General features: G+C 48.2%; 1 long non-coding RNA gene across 1 annotated transcript in view; it reads left to right on the top strand.

Annotated features, from left to right (window-relative positions):
• LOC119400815 (uncharacterized) overlaps positions 1-11,796 on the top strand; it is a 57,453-nt gene extending 45,657 nt beyond the window's left edge. Inside the window, exons 2-3 of the long non-coding RNA XR_005185245.2 lie at positions 8,851-8,979; positions 11,632-11,796. This is a non-coding gene — a long non-coding RNA (uncharacterized LOC119400815). The remainder of the gene's footprint in view (positions 1-8,850; positions 8,980-11,631) is intronic.
• Positions 11,797-19,942: the final 8,146 nt, after the last annotated feature.

Here is a 19,942-nt window from a genome sequence, read left to right on the forward strand (position 1 = left end):
AAAATGCCTCTCTCCTTATTTCATTTTTGCCCTTTCGGTAGTTACTTAAAAAGCCGGTTTTTTCTCCATAGCTGCCTGTCAAGAGGCAGCACCATCTTCGGCAGAAAAATAGCAACTGGGAATATACAACGCGCGTTTTTCTTTCTCGCCACCGCGCTGCCGTTCGCTTCCATGCACGTGGAGAGCACTCTCGGTGCACTTGCGGCACCTCACTTGCAGTGCGGTTTCAAAACAGATCTCCGAGCTGGACAGGCTCTTCCAAAAAACGAACTTGATAAAAGGAGAAAGGCTCGTCCATCACGTTTACGGTGAAGAGCAGACGATCGACGACAAGGACGCCTGACTGAACGCGAAGTGCATTTCCCAAGTCCGTAATAACACCGTGTACGATGTGTACCTCTATAGGTAAGTCTCATTCTGTAATATGCTAAAAATACCTAATGCTCTATCATCATCATCATCATCATCATCATCATCAGCCTGTCTACGCCCACTGCAGGGCAAAGGCCTCTCCCATGTTCCGCCAATCAACCCGGTCCTGCTCTATATGCACTGCGAAATGTAGCCGTGCACGCTGTCTGTGTTCTGCGTTGTGGACTATGAAGCGTATGACCACGGTGTCGGAGCGAAATGATTCTCGTTTCGGTTTTAGTTTCGTTCCACCGCAAGAGAGTTCCGTTCCGTTTCTTTTCCGTAACGAAAAAAAAAATGCTCCGTAACGGCTCCTACTGGTTTTTATTTGTATGCAAAAATTGAAGTTACAAGTGACGATAAAAATCCACTGGATTTGTCTCTTAAGAAAGTGAGACAGGGGTAAAACACGTTCTTTCCACGTTCTTCATATAGGAAGTAACTGTACCACGAATTTTTACCAATTAGCCAGCCAGTACCCTTCAAATTCATAATAAATATTTTTTTAAAAATTAATTACGAATCGCCTTAGCAGCTCAATGCTTTTTGTCAAGGAAGTGAGCAGGATCTCAGAAGCAGCACATCATCGAGTGTACTCTGATGTCAGAGAACGCTGTGCTGATAAAACAAACTTCAACGCCGAGAATGCCCTTCCACTCTGGCCTGCGCGACAGGCACGCGATAGTCCACTTGCGTTAAAGGGACCGACAACTGACTTTCCGCGGCCCATTTTTTTACGGCGCGACAGGACGCTCGCTCTTCGCAGTGTTTGTAGCTGCAGTAGTTAATCCCAAAAGCACGTAGTTATTTTACAAGCAGTATTTTTAGGGGCGAAGCTCCTCTTAGTCTAACCTTGTCCGGCGTCAGGCGTAACCGGCAGTATCTCCCGAACAGTATAATATATGGCGCTGTCTCATAGAAGTACATACAAACTGCAGTTTAGTGATGATATCCTAGATGGCGCTGTACACAATCTGTGTCGTCATCAACATTTCTCGTCTCATTTCCTAGATGGCGTTGGTCCAATAGAAATGTGTGCTTAGATGGGGTTCCCGTCAGCCTCATTAACGAACTAGGACATAACACTAAAGAAGCACTGCTGAAAGCCGTAGAAAAGTGCTTACAGGAGCGGGAAATACCAGACAGTTGGCGAAAAAGTAGAATGAACTTAATCTATAAAGGCAGGGGAGAAAAGGATAACATTCGCTCGTATAGACCGCTAACCATTACATCGGTGCTATACAGGTTGGCGATGCAGGCAGTAAAATTAAAAATAGAAGCGTGGGTAGAACAAAATGATATTTTGGGAGAACTTCAGAATGGATTTCGAATCGACAGGCGGTTAGACGATAATCTGTTTGTTCTTACCCAGTGTATAGAAATATCGAAAATAGAAAACAGGCCCTTATACATAGCTTATCTGGATATCACCGGAGCGTATGACAACGTTAAGCAGGAAATTTTGTGGGATATATTGAAAGAAGTGGGCATAGGGGACGACTGTATACAGCTTTTGAGAGAAATGTACCGAGAAAATACAGTTTGTATAGAATGGGAAGGAATAAGTAGCAAGGACAGCGTTGAAATTAGCAAGGGGCTGAGACAGGGATGTCCTTTGTCCCCGCTGTTATTCATGCTGTACATGGTGAGGATGGAAAAAGCGGTAGAAGGTAGCAACATTGGGTTTAATTTGTCACACAAACAGGTCGGCACGATGGTTGAGCAGAGGCTTCCAGGTCTATTTTATGCTGATGATATTGTCTTATTTGCGGAGAGTCAAGATGATATACAGCGACTGGCAGATATATGCGGAAGGGAATGTGAGGCTCTAGGACTAGGATTTAGTGCAACAAAATGTGGATTGATGGTATTAGTGATCACGAAGACCATGCGGTCTTCATACAGGGCCAAAAAATACCGAGGGTAAGCGAGTACAAGTACCTCGGAGTATGGGTAAATGAAGGGGATAGATATATGGAGGTACAAGAGAAAGCAGCGGTAGCAAAGGGAAAGAGGAATGCTGCAATTATGAAGCACAGAGCTTTATGGGGATACAATAGGTACGAGGTGCTTCGAGGGCTGTGGAAGGGTGTGATGGTCCCGGGGCTTACATTTGGGAACTCAGTGGTTTGCATGAAGTCAGAGGTACAATCAGGAATGGATGTAAATCAAAGGATGGTGGGCCGCCTCGCGTTGGGCGCTCTCGGGAAGACGACAATTGAGGCTGTAAAGGGTGATATGGGATGGACAGGCTTTGAAGTGAGGGAAGCTCAGAGCAAAATGAGATTCGAAGAGAGGCTGAGGAAAATGAAGAAGAGTAGATGGGCAGAGAAGGTTTTCAGGTATTTGTATAGAAAAAGCGTTGACACGCAGTGGAGAAAGAGAACTAGGAGGCTCACCAGTAAATATACGGCTAGCAGTGCGGGCGATATGGCAACAGGGAGCATTAAGCGGAAGGTCAGGGAGGCGGAGAGGACTTATTGGATGACAGCGATGGAAAAGAAGCCGGCTCTGAGTAACTACCGAAAGGGAAAAAACGAAATAAGGAGGGAAAGGTTTTATGATAATTCAAGGGGAAGCGCTTTACTGTTTGAAGCAAGGTCGGGCTGCCTTAGAACGCGAAGTTATAAAGCGAGATTCAGTAACGAAGACGAACACTGTACATGCTGCGGGGGAACTAAGGAAACGATGGAACATGTACTGATTGAATGTGGCGATATTCACCCAGATATAGGTGTGGGCACGAGTCTACAGGAAGCCTTGGGTTTTAGGGACAACAATGGAAAGCTGAACACGTCCGCGATAGAAATAAGTAAGAGACGGTTAGAATATTGGTGGCAGAAGAGTAGAGATAAAGTACAAAAATAAGTAATGGGGGGGGGGGAAATAAGGTCGTTCTGCCTTAAGAGGCAGAGAGATAGACCGTACGTGAATTTATAATTTTTTTTGGTATAATAAGATAGATTTAATCAATGTAGACAAGGTATTAGGCCAGCATGAAACAAGAAAGTTTTTTTTTTCTTTTTTCTTCGAGCATGGTGGCAGACATGTCACCGCCCCGTTATAAAGGGGACGCTCATAGCATCCATCCATCCATGTGTGCAATAGTGCGCTTGTGTGAATCGCCACTAGATGGCGATGGAAGTGCCGCTACTCTCCGATCGGCTGCTGCGCGGGCTGTGCCTGGGTGTGCGGGGAACGAGTGCCTCTTTCAGTCTCTGGATTGTCGCCGTACGGTTGGGCATGGACGAAGCGGAGCGGCGGGCGCGGAGTTCCGCGGCGGCTCGTGCTCGTCGCCAGGATCCCGCGGTGCGAGCCCGAGAAGCGGCGGCGAAGCGAGCGCGGCGGCTGGCAGACCTTGATGGTGCTCGTCCGCGGGAAGCGGCGACCTAGCGGCGCCAGCAGTCTCACATTCAGGAGCCGACGCGCGGTTCGAGCGGGAATTTCTCGCTCATTCGTTTGGCCACAGTTGCGACGTGTGTGATCGACTTTGGTTCGATAATATCCTCACCGCGGTGTTTCACACTGTTTATATGATGTACTGGGTGAATTTCACGGAAGAGTTTCACGGTTTACCGATGATTCCCTCCGGAGCTTCGCCCGACTCATCATCATTCACCCTGTGGATATGCTGTGATTTTTTTAGGGGCGAAGCTCCTTAAGGCGGCACCCGTTCGTCCCTCGTAGTCGTCGTCGTCGTAGTAGTAGTAGTCGTAGTCCGTAACAAGTCTTACGCTTTGACCTCCGAGGTGGTGCCGGTGGGAGATTTTTCCTGTGCGTTGTTGAACAATAAAAAATTCGCAGCGTGCGCGTTAACTAAAAGCCGAATTCTTCTGTCTCTCATTCCCCATTAGCAGCCATTGGCATGTTCCAGTAGGAAAAGTTAGTAGAAGTAGAAGTGTAAGTGTTAGCTAAAAGCCAACTTCTGTCTCTCATTCTCATTAGCAGCCATTGTTTACCTCCAAGGTAGTGCCTGGTGAGATTTCTCCTGTGCGTGATTAAACAATAAAAAGTTTGTTCAAAACGCCGTTGATTGATGAAATAAACCAACGAAAGACGCCAGATGTTTTGTAAAAGCAGAACGAAAGAACGCCAGATGTTTCTAAAGCAAAACGAAAAGACGCCAGCTGCTTAACGAAAGACGCCATATTGTTCTAAAGCAATGGTTTTCTAAACAATGAAAATTCACAGTGTACATGCAAAATTAAAGTGAGCTGCAAGTCGTCATAACTCATCGAACCTTTAGTATAAACGCGCCCGATCTCACGTCGGTGATGATGTACTGGGCAGAATTCACGGAAGATTCACGGTTTACCGATGAACCTCCGCAGCTTCGCCCACTCATCATCATTCACTCCGTGGATATGCTGTAATTTTTTTATCTGAAAGGCTCTAAACACGGACGTACCTTTCCTCCAGCAACACTGTAAATTGATAGCGATGCCGCCAGCCCCTCTTAAGATTTGTAAAAGCTATCGTTGTTCTGCTTTCGGAGGAGTTCCTGTAACTCAGTGACTATTCTGTGGTGCAGAGCACAGAATAGAGTGCAGCTTTATTCTGTGGACCAGACCACGGAATAGAGTCCAGCTTTATTCTGTGGACGACACAATAAACTTGCGCGCTGTGTGCTGTGAAGAAATATTCTGTAGCCCAAGCAGCCCACCTCTCTTGACGACGGTTTCTGCGCACCAGACCACAGAATAGAGCCCCAATCTATTCTATGGACAAGACCACAGAGTAAACTGCAGCTTTGTTCTGTGAACTAGACCACAAAATAAAGTGCAGCTTTATTTTGTGGACCACACCAAAAAGACTTGTGCTGTGGACCGTGCGCACCAGACATCGCTGTAGCCCAAACAGCCCACCTCTCTTGACGACGCGGGTTTCTCACAAATTGGTAAGGTTTATTCTGTGGTCTAATTCACAGAATAAGCACTGCGCCCTCCTCTCTTGACGACAGCTTCTCTCGCGAATCGGAATATTCGCTCGCAGCTTTGTGAGCAGGTAAACTTGTCGTGAATTGAAGCAGCAAAAAGAAGGCGTATAATAACAAATGACAGCGGTTCTAAAAATTTCTGTACCTGATCTATCGAGTGCGGAACACTTAAGTCACTTAAGAAGGTCAAACACTTAAGAAGGACACTTAAGAAGAACACTTAAGGTCAAAAAGGAGAGGAAGAAAAGGCGTAACATACGAAAGAAAGGGCACTGTAGGCAAACCGCGCATGAGCCAAGCATCGGTGCTATCTATGCAGTGAAACACGTGCATAAATCTAATTCAAACTTTTCACTGCATAGATAGCACCGATGCTTGGCTCATGCGTGGTTCCTCTCCTTTTTGACCTTCTTGTTTCAATAAATTCAGTTGTTAGAAGCGCTTCGTCTGTGTTGTCCATGTTTTTTCGTCTTCAACTTTGCAGCGCTAAAAAAATTTTTCCTACAGTATGTTCCAACTAGCCCCCACCCAAGCTCTTCTGCGCGGAAAGCGCAGCACAGTCACAGCGAAAGCCGGAAGAGCGGCATTTCTAGAGCCCGTTATAAACGCGTTTGTGGATACTGGGTGGAGCCACCTGGCTGAGCTAGCGGGACCTCCAGTCGCGTTCAGCTTCTGCCACTTTTGGACCACAATAAAGTTCTCACTCACTCACTTGTGGCTACTAATACAAGCACATTAGCAACGTACCCACTACACCGCAAATCATAATTTTTGGGAAGTTGGGAAGCACCCACCACTACATGATTCGTTATTCTGCGGAGAAGCGAGGTACCATCTGTAAGGCATTATGTGCACTTTGTTGATGCGACGGTTGATGGGGATGAAGAATTATAGTCGAGCACTTTGTAATGGGTTGGAAGCTTTAAACGACCCACTAGTTACGTAATTCATATTGTGTGACGCCCGGTCGTTATTTAACTGTACCACCACGCTTTATAACATACGTTAACCGGAGAAACGGAGAGCGAGAGAGAGGGAGAGAGAGAGGGAGTTAACTTTATTGAGAGCCTGAGGAAATGGATCATGAGAGCCTTATGGGCTTCCTTGGCAACCAATAGAAGTGCACTTGCGAGGAACCCACTACGCCATAAATCGTCATAATTTTTGTGAAATGGGGAAGCAGTCACTATGCAATTTTTCGTCATACTGAGGAGAACCGTAGTACTCGCTAAACACCTGTAAGGCATTATGTGCACTTTGTTGATGTTGTGGCTGATGACGATGAAGAATTATCGCAGAGGCCTTTGTAATGGGTTGGAAGCATTCAACAACCCACTCGTTGCGCGATTCCCATTGTGTGACGCCTGGTTGTTATTTTACTCTTCGACCACACTACATTACATATGGTAATGTGGTTCCTTCCCGACATGAAGCGTGTATAGGGACTTTTTGCAACGCAGTTTCAAGCACCGGCATGGCTCCGAGGTGGAACACTGGGCTCCCACGCAGAGGGTCCAGGTTCGAACCTCGTTCTATCCTGGAAATTTTTTTTATTTCCTTTTTTTTTCTTATTTCGTGCGATAGCGGTTACGGACACCGGCGGCGGCGGGCAACTACGGCGCCAAAAACGGCCGTTCAAATGATCTTATAACAGCTTTCGCTGTAAAAGTGCAAGAATCGAAGGCGCCGCGCGCCGGCGCCCCCCCCCCCCCCCCCTCTTGAAACGGCGACCGACAACCAGCAGTCTAGAATCAAACTCACAGCAAAGACTAGAAAGATCTAAAAGGAAGAGATGATGCAGCGCCGAGTGACGCGACCACGGTTGGAACCGGTGATAAGAATCGAGCCCCTTCCCTAGCTTTGGCTGTGCTGCATGTCGAAGAAAACACTTGAAGCTTTTGGAACCCAGGAGCGAGGAGATATAAGCGTGCAGCGACGCGGAGTCAGGAGTAGTGGCGAAGAAGTTATGTTGTCAAAGTGAGAGTGCTCCGGTCAGCCAAAGAAAACGTGTTTTATGATGTAGTGCGGTCAGTCGATCTGGAAGAATCGCGTGACGATGCCGTGTGAGCAGTGAAAATTTGCGTGTTTCCTGGAAGAGAAACATTCGGGGCCGACGACGGAAGGGAACAACGACGATCAGCTCTGGAGTTTGCGTGTTTTCTGGAAGAGAAGCATTCAAGTTACGTTCCAAAAATTGTGGACTGGATATGTTTGGGGAGCATTCAGGACTTTAGCTGTTCCTGAATATCGTGTAATGCGTGAGATTGTATTTGTAGCGCATGATCTGTTTGTTTTGCTCCCGTTTTTTAAAACACCATCTAAGTTATATTCTAACTTGTAATTGATACCAGCCGAGTGTGCATGTCTATATGATGTTTGTACTGCCTTAACAGAGAATATATTTTGTTTGTGTTATCAACTCTTGGCTCTGACTCGGTCTTGGACCACAACCGGCGTTCGCTGGCGCACTAAAAGGAGCTACTTTAAAATATCTGCGCTTTCGTGGTGCGTTTCGGGGCCCGATACGTCAGCCCTTAGAATCTGCCCGGCGATTGCCGCTCTATTAACGGAAACAGTGACACTAATGCCGCGTCATTAGTGAGCGGGAGACGCGTCCTCCGTTCTTTCACCAGGCGCAGGAACAGCGTTAGGAAGAACATGGCTATCGAAAACAAGCGTTACCAAAAGAGATTCGTCGGTGGCGCTTCAGTGGTTGTCGCTGCTTAAGAAAGAAGAGCAAAAAAAAATCTAGGGACGTTACCTAAGGTCAGTGCGGCGCGATGAATGAGGTTGCGAGACATGGAGTAGAAGAGCTTTCGCTCTAAAATTTGGGTACAGCAGGCGGGACTTGCGCCGAGCGACTGCATTCCAACGGACGGCGTTATGATTTGGGGAAGAAACGAAGCAAGGGGCAACAAGTCGATGAATGCGCGCTTGTTGCCTGCACGAACTGTCTGCGCGATTGCTAAAGAGTTTGTGTGTTCCCAAAAGCTCGAAGCTGTTATCTCTCGATCATGGTCGGATATCGAAGCATCCGCTTGTGTATAGGCCAGCTTTCATCCTGCTCAGGACAAATTACATGCAAAGTTATGTAGTGTATTGGATTGTGTTATAATTTTGTACGTACAGGAACTCTACAACGGGCATGTTCACCCGTTTCAGGGGCTTGGTATGTGTCTTCTAATTTTCTAAATACGCATAAGAGACAGGTTTGCTTTGTCGATCACAACCGCTTTATTCCTTTCCTTGAGTTGTCCATCACCATAGGCTTGCGCAGGGTGGGGGAGGGGGGTCAGGGGGGTGGGCTGCCTTCCCTAAAAGCTTCGTGATTGATCAGCGTTCTGATCTTAAGAGCCTCAGAGGGAGGGGGTCGGGAAGAGGCACGGGGTGGAGGTGGGGACGTTCGAATGAAACTACGCCCCCCCCCCACCACCCCCCTAATGTAGGAGAACCCTGCGCAGGCCTGTCTTCATCACCAACCTTCCATTATTTTTTGCCCTCAGGACCTGCCTTGGGAACAGGCCCGGCTTCAGGCAGTGAAGAAGAGGCCTCTGACATAGCGGATTATGCCCAACGTGATGTGCTTGTCCAATGGAACGTCCGCTCCGACGCAACGCTGTGGGGGAAAAACAGTAAGCAACCGAGAATTAGTGCCAAGCGTCGGCAAGGCTGTGGCCGTCGGTTTACTGTAAACTGATCAAATTATCGGCTTAGCGATGTTTGGGGTTATACATTCCAATCTAACCCTACGCCTGATCTCTGAGAGCCGTTGGGGTGGAGTCTTCCTCGGGATAACGGCTAACGGTCAAGAAAGTGAACATAGCACATTATTCCCGACACGTACGCGCTCCGTTGCACGCGTCCTTAAAGGAGTTCATAAGACAACAGTTCAAGTATGACTCCTGAAAATCGAGTGCGTATGTTTTGACATATATTCATTATCAAATCGAATCACGCAGAGAAACAAGGACTAGTCAGGTCAACAAGTTCATATTTGGTTCATTTAGGAGAAATGAAAACAGGCAAACATGGGGAGCGAGACAAACACGCTATTCCCGCAGGTTCTCCAAGAAGAATAATGAAAGCAAATACTGGCATTTCATCAATACCTTTCAGTGTGCAATATAGTACTCAACAATAGTCCATACCAGACGACAGCACACTAAACGAAACACCGCATGTAGATCAATCTATATACAACAGTTACAACAAGTTATTACGAGAAATACGCATTATCCGAAAGGCGCGGATTTGATCCCGGCCACAGCGTTAGCATTTCGGTGGAGGGGAAATGCTAGAAACGCGAGTACAGTGCGATGTCAGTACAAGTTAAAGAGCCCCAGGTGGTCGAAATCTTCGAAGCCCTCCACTGTGGCCTGCTTCATAATCATGTCGTGGTTTTGGTACGTAAAACCTTATAGGAACATAACTTATCGAATAAGAAAAAAAATATGTCACCAGCACAAATCGAGACTTCATAGGTTGGTTAATGTAGCATTGTATTGTGCCAGCGAAGCAGTCTTAGGTACAAAGTCAAGAACAGTTGGACGCACATAAAAATATATATTAGCCACCCCTGCGCCGTGAAAACTGTAAGAACAGTGAAGCTGTAAGCGCGCGGGATCACGTGCATCATCGTCATAATCATTTATCATCATCAGCGTTATCATCATTCCGTTTCGCTTATTTCTTTGTGCACTACTTCCTCTGGTCACGTTACCTGCGTGACTGATGCTGCTACTACTACTAATACTTCTGCGACTACTACCAGTACTACTATTATTACTACAGTCAGTCTGAGGCATGCAGAGTCGGCGTGTTGTTGTGTGGTTCAGTGTACAAACTCTGCGCAGCGCAGAGAGATCCCCGCGTGTCGGCGCCGCAAAGAGCAGACGCGGAAGGCCCCGCTCTGGGAAAGAAAGGCGACTCTGTGGTGACGCCGTCAAAGCGCAGGGCCGCCAAAGCCGCCTCCTTGCTTGTAACAAAAGGGAGGAGATACAAGCTGAACGGGAAGACCCGTCGCGCCGGTGGGACGACGCGAGACACGGCCGCCTGGTTTCAGTTATTGTTCGGCATCCGTATGCACCCCTATGAGCGTTTACCTGCGCCGCTGTTCGGAGAGCCTGCCGCTAACAAGAAACACGTGTCGGCGCCGCAAAAGGGAACGCGAGGAATTGGTCTTGCGACCGCTTGGCCGGATGCGACCGGGGGATGTCTTTGTGTACAATCGCCGTCTGGTCGTAATTACGGCACTCGGAGCGTTCAGGTGAACCGGCCCCCAGCTGCATGTAATGACCGAGTGTCATTAGACTGGCGAGCAACGCACTATCGTGTTTTGCACCGCGTACACATTTCACCAGTGGCCAGGGCCTGGGAAATTTCTGGCTGCTTGTGTGGCGGCTTCTTGAAAGAGACGCCGATGCGCGGGTGGGTTGAGCTCGAGCCGGGCCTTGCAACGCACTGTCGCGTACACACCGCTAGTGGCCAGGGCCTGGGAAGATTCGCGCTGCTTTGTGGCGGCTTCTTGAAAGAGACGTTGGTACGCGGGCCGGTTGAGCCCGAGCCGAGCTTTCGGCGCTGGCGGACGTCAGGGGCATGCTCAGGCTATAACGTAGGGGAGAGTGAGATGACACGTGTTGCGCAGTGAACCTATCCCCTCGCGTGTTGTAGATTGTGTCGTACGTTGGACCAATGCCGTGTCTGTCATGAAAGTGTTTGTGCCATTGGTTGTGGTGATGCCAACCCCCAAGTGTGATTGGTTTGTTGAGGGACTCTTTGTCTAACTGAACGTTGAAAAGAGGCTGTTTTGGATGTGGGAAGAGAGCGGAGGTTCGGGCTTGGACCCGGGCAGACGCCTGAGCGTGGCAATAAAGCGTCTCTTCACTGGACAACGGCTCTTCCTTCGCGCTGCCACCGTGCACTCGAGTCATCGAGGGGCGCCGATTCGAACCTCAAACACCTTCCCTCCTTAGCTAGTGTTGAAGCTAGCAGAGTATAGTAGGGAAAGGAAATTAACTACTACGATGACGACGACGACACAAGGTAGGTCAAGAAAGGTTCACTGTAAAGGTTACACTATTTCAAAACCCAGCGCCACTGAGTCCCAGTGTCCAGTGGCATGCCTGATTATGGGCCCAGTGACGCGCTGGGCATTAAAGCGCAAATCGGCTCGCGAGCGCTTTAAAATAGTGGTGCCTACCTGTCATACATAAATATATGAGTAAAGAAAGCGATGTACATACGTACATAAAATCGTTATTACAACGTGGCTTCTTCTTTGGCAGTGAAAGCGCACCATCACCACCAAAGAAGACGCGCCATCCCCCGTTCTTGCCAACTCGTCCGTGAAAGAAGTGGAAGGTTGCACCTCGACGTCTCCATTGTAGCTACCTCTGAAGGAGGAATTGTGTTTGTTCCGAAACGTCAGGAAAATAAATCCATTTCTTGGTTGGTGCCACTTGAAAGTCGTAAAACATTTGACGTGCACATGGCGTATTCTCCCGGAGGATTATTGTCACATTGCGTGCGTGTTTGGTTCTTTTCAAGGTTACGCATTGCGGACAACTTGGAAGGCGTGTAAATAAACCACGTTAAGATTTACGTAGATTTGACGCTTTTACTGCGATGGAAATTATACGGACACACTCGACGGGTATTTGCCGTCGCCGTCATGTTCCGCATAATGTCTAAATTGATAACATCGCCCCTCATATCGTATGTTCTACGCACGTGTAAAAGTACGTGAGCGCTGGAGACGAACGCCGCTGAAGCAGAGCTGAAACAAGCAGGCCATCTCCGCCGCACGAAGGGCACGCACGATAACATGACCAGGCGTTCGATGTCTGTCATTGATGACTGTGGGAAATTTCGTCCTAAATTGGAAGGTTCTTTATAGTAGTTGGAATCAGCCACCGTAACGAAAGAAGCACGAAAGAGATTATAGAGACAGAAGCTATAATCAAGGAAGCGGCCGCATGTGTGAACTCCCCATCGGTTGCTTTTTCGGAAAGGGAATAGTTTTTCTTTAACTCGATGGTGCGATAGCATACGTCACATGGTTCAACTTGGCATATATAAATGTAGGCAGGATGCTCCAATAAACTTCAGTTGCAAGAGCGCTTCCCTTCATGGTTTCCTGTGTGCCTCACTGTGTCCTTATTTTTCAAGTGCGTCCAAAAATAAAGTACGTTGTCTTCTGGTTACCTACGATCAACGACACCGGCCAAAACCGGGCAAGCACTTCCACGGAAGAAGCGGGGGAGCAAGACCAGGTTCACAATGTCCCGATGCACCTGCAGAGCTCGGGAACATTCTAGCATATACTGTGGCTCGGGTCACGGCTCGAGTGGACACGCTAGGCGCGACCTCATACCGCACTGGGTACGCTGGGCGCCACCTTTTCAAGCGAAAAGGAAGCACCCCGCCCGTCTTTCGTCGTGCGAGGAAACATAAAAAGGTGCCTACGAGAATGGAGAATGGGGGGGGGGGGTGTGGAGTCTGCGTCGCTCGAGGAGCAACTGCCAACTGTGGTCAGAATGTTCCCGAGCGTGGTCGCGTGCGCTGGCGCGTAACATGAGCAGAAGACTAGTGTACCCTTGTATGTGCGGTGCTCTCACCGCGTATTTCGCGTTGAGACGAGAGACAGCACGAAAAATAGCTTCGCTTCCTGGTGCAGCCATATTCGCAACCGGCGTTTGGTGTAGTTACGCGAGATCAGATGCAAACGAGTTAGCTGCTAGCTTTACATGATATAACATTCTGATTCGTTGCTATCGCATTGATTGCCTCGCCCTTGCGGCAAAAGTGCGATTTTTTTAGATTACCCAAGACATTATCATCAGCCTGTTTTATGTCCTCTGCAGGACGAAGGCCTTAACGATCTTCAACCTGTCTTGTCCTGCGCGATCCGATTCCTTTTTATGCTTCCAAATTTCTGAATTTCATCGCGCCACCTAACCCATTGCCGTCCTCGGCCGCGCTTCCCATATGTCGGTGTTCATTCCGATGTTCTAAGTGACCATCGGTTATCTGTCCTTTCCATGCCGTGGTCTGCCCAGCTATGTTATTTAGGAGCTTGCTCGCCATGCTTCTTATGCTCGCGCCTTGTCCATTGTCGGCAACGTGTACACTAGTTCTCATCGGTCCCGCCATAGGCGCAGCTGCGCTCTCTCCGGTGATTTCAAGAATGCTCACTAGATGGCGATCCGCCGCTCAAGGCGGCGCACACCACCCTCGGCGAGTGTGCTAGTTAGATAGGTGACCGCTAGAGGGCCGCGCCTGTCGTTTGGCGCTCGCGTTTGGCGCGCTTCCTTTCACTCCGCCGGGAGCTCACTCGGTGAACAGAGGGCGGCGCCTCTCGTTTGGCGCTCGCTTTTGGCGCGCTTCTTTCTCTTCGCCGGGAGCACATTCAGTGAACACTCTTCGTTACCGCTCCGCAGCCTGAACACCCCAGCCAAGGCAGCAGCGCGGCGGGCTCGCAACGCAGCAGCAGCTCGGGCTCGCCGCCAAGACCCTGCGGTGAGAGCCCGGGAGGCCGAAGCGAAGAGGGCTAATGTATATATAACAACGTTGTTACGTCTATATATAATGGTAAAGGAATGTATACGGAGGATTCGCGGGTTACCCGATCATCTCCGAGCAAGCTCCTCTAACATCATTCACTTCGTGGATATGGCGGTGATATTTTTTCTCTTGATATCTAGGAGGATACCGGATTCCCCTCTTTGTTCTGTGATCCACTCAGCGTCTTCCTGTACTCAGAGTTACGTCTGATTGGTAAAAATTTATTTATTTATTTTCTCAATCATAAAGGTCACTTATGGGTGGCCCAAACAGGAGGGACAACAATGCAACGAAGTACTTCGCACAGAAAACGATATGTAGAAAATTGTACAAAATCAAGGTACAGGGTCACATGTACAGATCTGTGACTAGCTTTATTTTGTTCAGGAAATGTTCTCCTTCTCTAATTTTTGAAGCCGTGTTTCACGAAAACTACAAAGGTCTATAAATACTATCCATCATGTCAAATTGATGTATGTACCATTCACTTCAATCGTGGTCCTTACAAGAAAGCACCCCTTATGAATCGTGACTGCTACGAAATCAACATTCACCAGACCAACAGCGTCTGATTGTGCACGACCATTTCCTTTCGTGTAGGAGCAGACCATACAGAAGAAACGGAATGTAACACTACACTGCGCTCACGTGTGGTCACGTGGCGTACACGTGTGCACGTTTTGCAACACCAAATCTTCGTATAGGACGAGCACAAGAGCAAACCCTGAGGCTCACCTGAAACTGCGTGAACATTCTTTCCACCTCTTCCATGGGCACATTCAGGGTCTCCTGCGCAGGAGGGTGCATAAGATGCTTGCAGTCAACGTTAACCACGGGCGGCGGCAGGGGGGGGGGGTGAGAAAGAGGCACTTGCCCCCCCCCTCACCAGGACGCACCAGCGCTTGCCCGCCACCCAAGACACAACAGCGTGGTTGTATCAACATATCAACATATATAACTTACCGGGAAAGATGCAGCCAGGAAGAGTGCGTAAGCCCTTCCGCATTTCACGACGCTCGATTGTATTGTCTTCTGTACTGAAAAAAATATCATTTAGACTAAAGTATAAAAAGACATCAAAACTCGGTTACTGCGTCTTCGTGCGCGTACCGTGCGCATCCCGGGGCGTTCACTATTGCGTACGGTCACATTCGCGATGTTGAACCGCAACCTTCATGGAAGACGCAAGGCCATGTACGCTGTATTAGAAGTTAGAACAGTGCACTACGGAATGCTATCGCACATCGACGCCTACGTGACACGTCGCGTAACGACGCCTATAGTAACGCGACACGTCCTGAACGTGCTGTTATCCCCAAACGGGAGAAGCCCAGATCACCTCCCCTGAAGTATGCAAGCACCAGTATCGCATCCAAGCGAGTTTGCTAACCATTAGGCAAAGAGGTGTTAAAGATAACAAAGTGTGACAGGTAGAATAGAAGGCAGTTATGAGGACGTACGCAAAGTGCGCTTTTAGCAAAATACGGCCTATAACGAATTCTGTCTGTCAATGTTTTAACCGTTTCTTGTCTACGTTTTAGGGAACTGATAAACAGGCTGTTGTATATTTTTGTTGCTGGGCCAGAACACATATATCGTAACTTTGTCACCTTGGAGCATATAATCTAAAGTCTACACAACACTTCGCACCTCGGAAAATCACATAACGCCTCTGATATCTCACCTTGGCAGTGACTTTAACTTGAGCGTAGCAAAGATGAACGACGACGCAGGTCCTTGATATAATCTACAAATGTGGCCATGTAAAAAAAAAGAATCAAAACAAATCGTATCACTACATCGCTCGTTACGGTAACTGTCTCTTAATCGGGGTTTGTCACGTTGAAGGAATGGGTACACAGCTTATCAATAGCCTCAATTTCTGAGCTCGATATTCTGCCCTGTTGCTAGTTCGCAGTACGGTTTTTATAGTCAGAAATTATTGCATTCGTCGTGCATAACCTATGGTTATTATATTTTTCGCCGACTGCTCTTCTATCTCACCTTGCAGCATTCATACTAAGCGAACTGTCTGGAGAACTCGCGGAGCAAACCGATCCTATTCATCGCTTCATAAGCTTACATGCCTGACTTCCAAGGAAGCCTATAAACACTCCCCAAGAGACACCGACACCTGTCTGTAGCATGCGATGCGCAACTGCTCAAATAAGGACGCGATCACATTTAAAAAAATGGGTCTGGGAACACTTCTTGAAGATGGTCAGAAAACGCTGCCGATCGCTAGTCGAGGCTTTCTGTCTGTGTAAGCCAAATATTATTGCACTGCAAGTGGCAGGGTAATTATAATTACGTTTCAAAGACAGCTAGAAATCGCTCGCAATATATTGGCAAATTACGTCATCGAAGGTTCCGACTACAAGATTGGAGGGGAGTACGGGACAATTTGTTTATTTGATGATCGCGAGAACATGATCAAGGTGATGACGCGCGCTAACGTTGTTCTCACTATCGGAGGCAATAAGCTCCGATAGTGAGATCATTTCCATGATTACTCGGATAAATGTTGCGGGGTCTCTTGGATAGGTGCCTTTGTACAACATACAGTTATCGTTTTGGCCCGCTAGTGCATCAAGCGTTGTCCTACAGAGCTTTCGCGAACTCTCGTAACATACGAATATTTAAAAAAAAAACGGAGGCGAACGTAATCCTCGGCTGCTGGACTTCGGTGCTGGTACTGGAGCTTGCACGTCGGCGTTCGTGTGCCACTGTTGTATTCCTTGGGTGAACGCTGCGTTTCGTCGCCCTGCCGAAGCGGATCTCGGAGGCCACGTAGAAAAAAGCTCGTGGTTGAGATCTGTTCCGCTAGGTGCCGCAACGACACCAGCTGCTCACAAGAAAACTGTCCGTTCCTTCATTGTACTCATTCAAGTAAATTTTAATAATTATACTGATAGTTGATTGGTTCTTATCATTATTGAACATTTGTTCCGCTCTCACATGCATACAATATAACTATTCACTTAAAGCATAACCACCGATTTCGTACCAGATTTATTCTTTACAAGACTTCTTCTGAATATTCGGAAAACCGGAAGTAAGTCCTCGACCGGGAGTGCTCGCAAGAGAAACACAAGTGTCACTTGGTGCCGGTGCCACTAGAAAGTATAATAATGATGCTACTTATCCTTATTGGTGTCACATTTAATAAGGCCGGCAGCAAATTACCACCTATATACTGTTAATTCAGTCGTGTTCAAGCGCGTTCATGTCTAATTAAGGTAGCGACTCATTAGGGCCTTCCGTGTTAACACCTCAGACATATTAAGGCGAAAGCCATAGATTCCTCATCACACGCGGAATTTGACCGTCGGTGTCCCGCGTCGGCAGCGTCTTGCGTCCTGAGGTGTCTGAGACGAGTGATGCAAAAAACCATCGCGAGATGACGTCACCATGTGACGTCACGATGACGCCGAAAGCGCCAGAATTTGTGACGTCATTATATACGCCAAACCAGGTGAGGTGCCTCCGATCTTGGAGGCAGTGTAAAACCACGTTAGGTGCAGAAAACTTTCGAAGGATGGCGGGGCACCATCAATACATTGACTGAGAGGAAAGAGACGATGGCGTTCGCCTTCAAGTCGTCTTAAGTGAATGCATAAAGGACCCTGCGATTTTTTGAGGTATGTTTGAATGGCGTTCGTTTGAGTGCGGCACGATCTCAGTGAAATGCATCCAATGTTCGCTCTTGTGTCTTTGAAGGCATCAGCTGGTGAGCCCTGTAGGGTGGCGCGTAATTAATATTGTACCACGATACTATGACGCTTGACGTCATATTATCTCTCACGGTTGTTCACCAACGCATTCGTGTCAAAAGTTAGCTGTCGCCAATTCAGGAATACTTTAGTGCTACTTTTAACAGCGAACTAGGTTGTATGTTCAAAAACAAATATACAGGAAAATAACATTCACTATGAGTGAGTGAGTGAGTGAGTGAGTGAGTGAGTGAGTGAGTGAGTGAGTGAGTGAGTGAGTGAGTGAGTGAGTGAGTGAGTGAGTGAGTGAGTGAGTGAGTGAGTGAGTGAGTGAGTGAGTGAGTGAGTGAAACATTTTTATTCGGTCCACAATAGACGCGAGGGGACTCGTCGTCACCTTGCTAGGCCCACTCGGGGACCATCAGGTTAAACCTGACGGCCCTCGTGCGAGCCCTCTGGATGGCCAGGATTTGAGAGGTCTGGTCCTGGGCCTTAATGAGTCTCTTCATTTCCGCTTGGGTGAAAGGGAGACTGGCAGAGGCGCAGCCCCACAGGACATGCTCGACGTCCGCATAACCACCACACAAGGGGCAGTCCGGGCTTGGGAACCGTTCAGGGCACATTGTGCGCAGTGCCGCAGGGCTCGGGTAAGTGCTTGTCTGTAGCAGTGTGAGAGTAACAGCTTGGGCCCTGCAAAGCGAGGAGTGTGGTAGAGGCAACACTCTTCTTGAGAGATAGTGGTGCTTGCATGTCTCGTTGTACGAGCAGAGAGGCTCGGGTTGCCCAGGAGATGACGCGTTACCCGGCACACGGTCAGTAAAACCTCGCGCAGCCGAGTGCGCCTCCTCGTTGGGATTGAGCGAGGCACCCTCAATGGTTCCAAGGTGGGCAGGAAACCAGACCAATGAGTGATTGTTGAGGTCTTTGACTTTGTGAATGATCTGTAGGACCTGGGGAGCCACCATGCCCACCTGAAAGGCCTTGATAGCAGCCTTGGAGTCTGAATAAATTGTGTCATGCACACCGTCCGTCAATGCAAGAGCAATGGCAACCTGCTCGGCAACGATGGAACTAGAAGCGCGGATGGTAGCGCAGCTGGTCACTTTGCAATCACAGTCGACGACCACTGAGGAGAAGGCTTCTTCTTGAAAAATTTTACGCAGTTGCACTCAACGTGAAAGCTGAAGGAAGTGCAGAGCAGTGATTCACCTGCTCTTCGGCGCCGCTAGCGTTCACGGGAAAGTGCGCGATGGCGTTCCAAACGCGCAGATTGCCCGGCGTCCATGGCGGAAAAGGAAACCTTCCTTCATTTGTGGTGCAGTGATGCCCTCTCCTCGTTTGCCTCCTCTTCACTCCAACTTTTCTTTCCCACCCCTAGCTGTACTATACTATACACTGATATGCTATGCTTTACTCCCTCCCATTCTCCCCATCCTCGCATCACACCTCCACAGCCTCACTCCCCTTCCTGCCCCCTTGCTATACTATACTATACTATACTATACTATACTATACTATACTATACTATACTATACTATACTATACTATACTATACTATACTATAACATATTACACGTTGCTATGCTATACATGGCCATGCCACGCATCGTTTTGCCTGTGTGACGCCAAGCAACAACGTGAGATGACAGATGACAGGAGATGGCACGTGATTAGTGATGACATGACACGACAGCCCGGGCACCTAAAGTACTCCGCACTTAAACGAAAGCCCCGACTCAAAAGAATAAAGATGCAAAGGTATGAAACGGCTCCATGCCTTTTTGTTTTGATGCTTTTTGCGATGTTTGTCCTTACAAATGCGACGTTGAGCTATCAAAAACGTCCACTGCTAAGAATCCGTAGCCAGCGGTAGTCTTCTCCGTTGGCAATACCTTGAAGGTGGCTTCAGCAGACATGTTGAACTTCAGGGCCAGTCGGTGTCCGCACTTGGTCATGAGTTTGGCTGCCGTGGCTGCGCTCTTGGAACTGGTCATCACACCTGGAGCATATAGATTTCGGTGCACTTGTGTATTCAATGGGGCGCAGCTGACAGGATTTACATAGCCTGTATATCGTATTAGAGAAGTTATCGCACCAAGCAAAGATACAAAGAAAGAACTGCGAAAACATTAGAATTCCACTCGAAAGGCGTGACTGTTCTGATAAACGTTATTAATTTCACACATTTTTGAACGGTTGCTGTACTTTTTTTTGAGGATTGCAGGCGCGCGGCGGCTGCACGCCAGCCCGCGTGGAGCTGCGCATCGACAGTCGTGGAGTCGAGCATCTCCACGAGAGAAGCAGGGTCTTGCTACGTTCC

Source organism: Rhipicephalus sanguineus, chromosome 7 (genome assembly GCF_013339695.2).
Source record: "Rhipicephalus sanguineus isolate Rsan-2018 chromosome 7, BIME_Rsan_1.4, whole genome shotgun sequence".
Taxonomy (NCBI): domain Eukaryota; kingdom Metazoa; phylum Arthropoda; class Arachnida; order Ixodida; family Ixodidae; genus Rhipicephalus; species Rhipicephalus sanguineus.